Raw genomic sequence first — 7,119 nt, 5'->3', positions numbered from 1 at the left:
ATTTTGACACTTTTGGAGAGTACTGACCAGTTGTTTATGGAGTGCCCCTCGAGTTGAATTTGTCTAATACTTTCTCACTATTATATTGAAATTATTTTTTTGTAAGAATACTGCAAAAATCATATATGGCCTTCTTAGTGCATTATATCAGGGTACATGATGTCCATATGTATTATTACTGGTGATGTTAACTTTGATCACATTAAGGTAGTATTTGCTGTATTTCTCCACTGTAAAGTTATTGTTTCCCTTTGTAATGAATTAAGTAACTTGTGGAGGAATATAATTTTAAACTATCAATCTTTGGTTCACTAATTTTGACGTCTTTGAATTGTTATTCCCCGGAACAAATACTGCTGTGGCGTTTGCCTAATGTTAATTCATTATGTCTATTGTTTCTTCTACATTCATACTAATTAGAATTCTGCTATAAGGAGGAGCTGTCCCTTCTCCCCATTTTATTTATTCAGTGATATCAGTATGGACTTTGTATTTTATTCCATAGGTCAATGCTATCATTTAATTTCTTGCTCAGATTGTCCCACCTTTGGCCATTGGGACCTCCTTCAAGTTGGCTCCTGTGTCTTTTTGACATGCCCCTGATGTTTTTTGGAGCCCTTCTGTAAGATGTTCTTGGCTAGTCTTGTATTTTCAGTGCCCCAGCCCCATTTTTCAAAAGGAACAAAGGTTCCTTTTATTGGAGAATATTTAGAAACCAATCGTTGATTTCTTTTTTAAAGCAACATTTTAAATAGCAACAGATTATTAAAGTGGAGTTTTTATTACTCCTGTAGGTGAAGAATTATTTAGCCTAATCAAAACACCTAACCACTTCATCTCTTCCTCCACTTTTGTAGAGCTTTTATACCAGTCTTCTGGAGTTGTGGAGAGGGCTTTTCACCTGGCATAATACTTCACCTAGAGTGAGGTCCAATGAATGTAGGTTGGTTTGCACCCTTCCATAATTTCTATCTTTAGCCTTGTAAATAGAGACCCAAAATGTTGGCCTCGTTTCCAACGCATCTAAACTGTTCTAGGGGTTCAGAGCTTTTTCTACCTGTGAAAAAATAAATGGTCATATACTGAAGTTTTCTGTTTTTCATTAGGGAGCAGATAGCACTTGAATATTGCCGCTTTTATTTGAAAAACAATTTTTCTGGAGAAGTAATCTTGTGTCATGAATGTAGGGCCCTTCCCTCTGAAAATGAAAGTGAGAGTAAAAGTGTCCCTAGGATTCAGATATGATAAAGCCAGTTTACAATCATTTTTGTTTTTTGCCTTGGGTAGTATTGCTACTTAAGACTGTATCACTCACTGCTAGTGGTTTCTGGGCAGCTGGTGGAACTCCTTACCCCTGAGAAGCCATTCTTTGAAACTAATAATTTCAGCTGCAGGGTTTTTTGCACGTAGAAAGCTGACATGGCTGTGGGGTAAGACATCCATAGCGAGACTAAGTGGGTTGGAGAAGGTCCCACAAACCTGCTTACAGGTTTCCTGATCTGGCTCTGTAGCCCCGCCTACTGGAGAGTTTAGGGTGGCCCCGCCTGCCCTGCCCCGTCCAGCAGCTGGGCTCGGTGACTGGACGGCGCGAGCACGTCGGCGGCCATGCATGGTGGCCACTGCATCGTGACCCGCAGGGAGGCAAACCTCTGTCCTGCTAACGTGATTCTCTCCATACTCCCGCGACCCCGTCAACTCTAGCCCGCTGCAGCCTGGGGGGCCGCTCAGCATACCCGTTCATTTTGTGTGCTTTTCCCTTGCCCTATTTTACCGCGAAAAATGTGGGTTTAAGACGGTGTCGCCATTGCCTTTGCACCTGCGCAAAAGCCTCTCCCAGTGCCAAACCCTTTACCTTCATAGGTGAGCTTAGGTCTCCTATGGGACGGGGAGCTGGAATTTCACGCTATCCTGCTCGCAGGGCAAAGATGACATTAGTGCCATGCGTGGCTTGTTGCTCTCCTACCTTTTAAAATAATGATCGACCGCGTGGCTGGCTAAAGTTTGTAAAACTGTTACTGTGGCCCCACCTGCTGGCCATAGGTAACGTTCACGTGCTCAAAAAAGAAAGTTACTTTGGAGTTGCCTTTTAAGGGGAAGCTCTCTGAAGAAACTCCCAATTTTGCTGCTTTGTCCAGTTTTTCGTGTTAGTGTATTCATCTGCTTTTCCCATCTATTCATTCATTCTGTATTTTGTGAGCCCCTGTTGGTGCTATTGGGCACTGGGGGAAAGGGAAATGAATAATATTCTTGTCCTCAGAATTTAGTTTAAGGATTACACTGTAATACGGTTTAGAGTTGGGGAAATACAGGGTAGGAAGAGAAGAGGGGCATCTACCCAGCAGATTGCTATTTCAATATTGGATCTTCCTTCCTAGCTTTTTCTTAATCAGTGGAAACCACGAGCTCCTTGCCTCTTTATCTTCCTTCGCAGTTTCCGCTCTCCTAGGTACTCTGCTCCATCATTGAGATGTCTGATTGGGCAAGTCAGGGAATTACTCTGTGCACATACTTCCTCATTGGAAAGAGGAAATGACCTCTGATGCCACTTGATGTATGATTTTTGCAGGGATTTAAATTCATTTTAACTACTAGTGCTTTTCTAATTAAAACCACCAGTCCAGACGGTTACATATAGAATAAAACAATATATATATCTTGGTATAACACTTTGTTATCTATCCTTCTAAACCTTTTAAAAATGCTTTATGATACATGTAAATTCAGTATATAGTATATAGCATGTGTGTATTCTTGAAAGTAACCCATATAATTTTAAGTTATTTTACAAAAATGGAATAATACAAGACCATCTACAGTGTCCCCTCCTCCCCCCATCACAATTCCATGAATTTCTATTTTGGTCTGCTTGAGAAGGACCCAGGTCTTCTGTAACAACTTAATATGGCTGGCCTTCTAGGATCCTGGAGTGAGCAGTGCCCCAAGGGCCTAGGTCTCTGTCATCAACAGCTACCTGGCAGAACCCTGACCTTTTCATCTTGTTCTTCTTAAGCACTGGGACCCAAACTTTTCCAGACTTCTGTTTCCCCAAAGCCTTTCAATGTAAAGAGTTTCTGTTTCTCTTCAGTGTGAAGAGTTTCTAGGCACTCTGTTTTTAGAGGCATGTCATTCCAAATCAAGGCATTTTGCTGCAGAAGTATAGGACATGTCCTGGGCGTGCGGGAAGAGTAAGCTGGCCAGGAGTGGATAGGGGAGTGCTGCTAAATGCCAGGCAGAATTCTAGGCACCGCGGCGATAGCAGAAAGCTAAGAGCTCCTGCCTTCAATGGGACTTCAATTCTGGTGGAGAGACAGACACATTTGTCATGTGTGATGAGTACTATAGAGAAAAGTAACACAAGATAAATGAGGCTGGAAGAGTCATGCTAACAAATTCAGAGAGGTGAGTGATGAAGACAAGCTGGGTAAGGCTTTGAGAGGGAAGCACTCACTTTTGAGAAAAGTGTATCATCACCTTTTCATTTTACCTCACCTTACCGCACCTGTCTTCTTTCCCAGATTAAATCCATGGTCCATCATAATCCCCCTCTCACCTCGTCTTCACCATCATCCCCTTGCCCCTTACTCTTGCTTCATCTATTTTAACTGACAAACCACAATCCTGGTTACATATAACTGCATCTACCCGCACCTCTGCAGTTTAGAGTGGTTGGAGAAAACATTCAACCAGTGTCTTAAATTCATGATCAGCAACCTCAGGAGGGGGGATCATCAACATTTGCCCCATTTGTTCAGTTTCCTCCTTACAAGACAACCATTTCATACCTTCTTCCTTTCCTCAAACCTCCAACACCTTGTATTCCACCTTTACTCTCAATGACTTGACTGAGAAAAAATAAAGCAATCAGAACGAGACATAACCTACTCCTTCCACTACGTGTACTTACCTCACCTCACATAATTGTAGATCGATGTTTCTTAAAGCCTGGTCTCTGGGCCAGCTGTATCAGCACCACCGGAGAACTTGTCAGAAATGCAAATTCTTGGGTCCCACTTAAGACCTACTGAATCAAATTCTGAGGGTGGGGCCCAGCAATCTGTGCTTTTATAAGTGCTCCAGGTGATTCTGATGAAGCTTAGTTTGCGAACCAATGCCCTTGGGACTATGCATGTTTCTGTCTAGAAAGAGGCCCTTCATTTGTGCACCAGACCTTCGTCTCTCAGCAACTAAGGAACATGGCTCCATGAAATCTCCCTCTTCCACATCCCAATTTCACCTCTATTGGATCATTCCCATCAGCGTAAAAATGTGCCGCTGTTTCTCCCATTTCTTCCTTCAGTTACCACCCGTTTCTCTATTCCTCTTTGCAGCAAGACCCCAAAGAGGAAGCTGTTACTCACTGGCTCCATTTCTTCTTCATTCTCTCTAAACCACTCCAGTCAGGCTTTCATCCTCTGCTTTCCGGTGGAACTGATCATGTCAAGGTCACTGGTGACCTCACATGGTTAATTCTCAGCCTTTATTTAACCTATAAATGGCATGTGATCTCCTTGATATACTTCCTTCACTTGGATTCGAGCACAGCATTCCTCCTGATTTTCCTCCTGTTTTACTGGTTGTTCCTGCTTAGTCTCCTTGGTTGGTTCCTCCTCTGCTTTTTGTCCTCGATGCCAGAGTGATCCAGGGCTTAGTCCTCGACCCTCTACACTCTAAATTTCATCCAGTCCTGCGGCTTTAAACACCAACCATGTGTCAACAACTCCCAAATGTAGAGTCAGTCCAGGTCTGTCTCCTGAACTCTGGTATATTCAGTTGCCAGCTCAGCCTCTCCACTAATGGCTCACCAACATCTCAAACCCAACACTTACAAACCTAAACTCCTTCCTTCCTCATCTGCCCCATCTCTTGTAATAAATTCATCTCTCCCATTTCTCAGGCCAAATCCTGAGAGTAATGTTTGATTCCCTATCTCACATCATTTTTGGCAGCAAATCTTACTGGTTGACCACTTCCCTCCGTATCTATGGTGAAGTTACCATCCTTTCTCACCTATATGACTGCACCAATCTCTTAGCTGGTCTCTACTTGCACTTTTGCTTCTTACAGTCAATCCTCCACACAGCAATAAAGGGATCCTGTGAAAATGTACATCAGATCATATTTCTGAGCTCAGACTTTCTCCTGGCTCCCGTCTCACTCAGAGTAAAGGCCAGAGCCTTCGACGCCTCACCAATCATTATGCCATCTGACCCTCCCATTTCCACTTTCATCTCACTGTTCTTATCTGCTCCACTCACCTTGTCCTCCCCGCTACCCTTCAAATGAGCCAGGTTCCTGTCAGAGGGTCTGCACCCTAGCTGGCTCTTCCACCTGGAATACCCTTCCCTCATATGTCTGCAGGGCAGCCTATTCCCATTCATTCTCCCATCTCCTGCGCTGCCTGCCTCCCTTGCTCTGGGAGTAGGCAGCGGTGGACCTGAGATTCCATTCACCGCACATCTGTCTCTCTCTACTCTGAAGTGGGCAGTCAAGAAAGCTAATAAAAAGCTGTCACACAATTTTTAAAAAATTGAATGAATCGGCAATTCGTGGTTAACAGAATTTTAAAGATATAGTTTCTATTCTCCAGTTCCAACTCCTGCTTCCCTAGAGTGACAAAACACTGACCTGGGAGTCAGAAGTCTTGCATCAATCCTAGGCCTGGCTCTGTCACTAAGGAGCTCTGTGACCTGTGGCAGGCAAGTCATTAGGCTTGCTCAGCCCAGGAAGTGAGGGAACTGGGACTAAATGATCTATAAGGTTGACCCTCCAGTCCTGTCAACCCTACTTCCAAAATACATCCCAACACTGTCAGTGTTTCTCATCCCCACTGCCACTACCTCCTCTCCATGCTGTTTTTATTTCCTGCATGGGCTACTGCATCAGCCTCCTTTCTCATCTCCTCCTTTCACTCTTGTCCTTTAATCCACCTTCCACATAGCTGCCTAAGTGAATGTACAAGTATGAATCAGGGCATGCCCATTTCTCTCTTGAGCCCTCCAGCAGCTTCCTGCTGCACTTAGAATCACCCCTGTGCTCCTTACCCTGGCCTACAGGGCCCCTCGCCATCTGGCTCTGTGCTCCCTCCACCTCATCTGGTTTCATCCACAGTGGTTTCCAACCCCTCAAGTATGCCAAGCTCATTCCTGCCTTGGCAGTCCTTTGTTTTGCTTGCACATTCTTCCTCCTGTGTTCTCCTGGTGGATTTCCTCTCATATTTTTAGGACTCAGCTTCAGTGTCATTTCCTGAGTATGAGCTTCCTTTCCTGATCACCTTATCTAAAGCCAGTTCTCCCTTGTTATTTTAAAATTAAGCTCCCTACTTATTTTCTGTTTTCATCATAACATTTATCACAGTGTAACATTATTTTAAACCATGCAATATTCACACAATGGAATACCATACAACTGTAAAAAAGATAGAAATCTATGTATTGATATAGAACGATTTCTTAAGATATATTGTTAAGTGAAAAAGATCCCAAGGTGCAGTGCAGAGTGTATAGAATACCACCATCTGTATAATAAGGCTGGGGGGTGGGCGGGGAGAATATATCTGCTTGTATATTCGTATGTTATCTCTGGATGGGTACAGAAGAAACCGATAACATTGCTGGCCTCTATGGAGGGGACTAGGTGGCTAGGGGCAGGAGTGGGGGGCTTTTCACTGTGCACCTTTTTGTATTTTGAATCATATAGTGTACCACCTATTAAAAATAAATAAGTAAATATTAAAAGTTGTGTACTTGCTTTGTTTCCTATCTCCTCAAAGAGAACATAAACATCATGAGAGTGTATACCATGTCCTTTCTTGTTCCCTGTTATGTCCTCAGCACTTAACACAATGCCTGGCACCTAATAGTGCTCAATAAGTAATTATGGGATGAATGAATGAAGGCCTCTTCCTGCTCTCACACTGTGATTCTAATCTTAGGGCTTCAAGAATATAAGACATGATATGGGGATATAGGTATATGTATAGCTGATTCACTTTGTTATAAAGCAGAAACTAACACACCATTGTAAAGCAATTATACTCCAATAGAGATGTTTTAAAAATAAATAAAATTAAAAAAAAAGAGATTCTAGGACTGGCCATTTAGAGGCACCAAAAGAGAATTG

The sequence above is a fragment of the Tursiops truncatus genome, chromosome 1, assembly GCF_011762595.2.
Source record: "Tursiops truncatus isolate mTurTru1 chromosome 1, mTurTru1.mat.Y, whole genome shotgun sequence".
Taxonomy (NCBI): Eukaryota; Metazoa; Chordata; class Mammalia; order Artiodactyla; family Delphinidae; genus Tursiops; species Tursiops truncatus.
Note: the sequence above shows the minus strand (reverse complement) of the source record.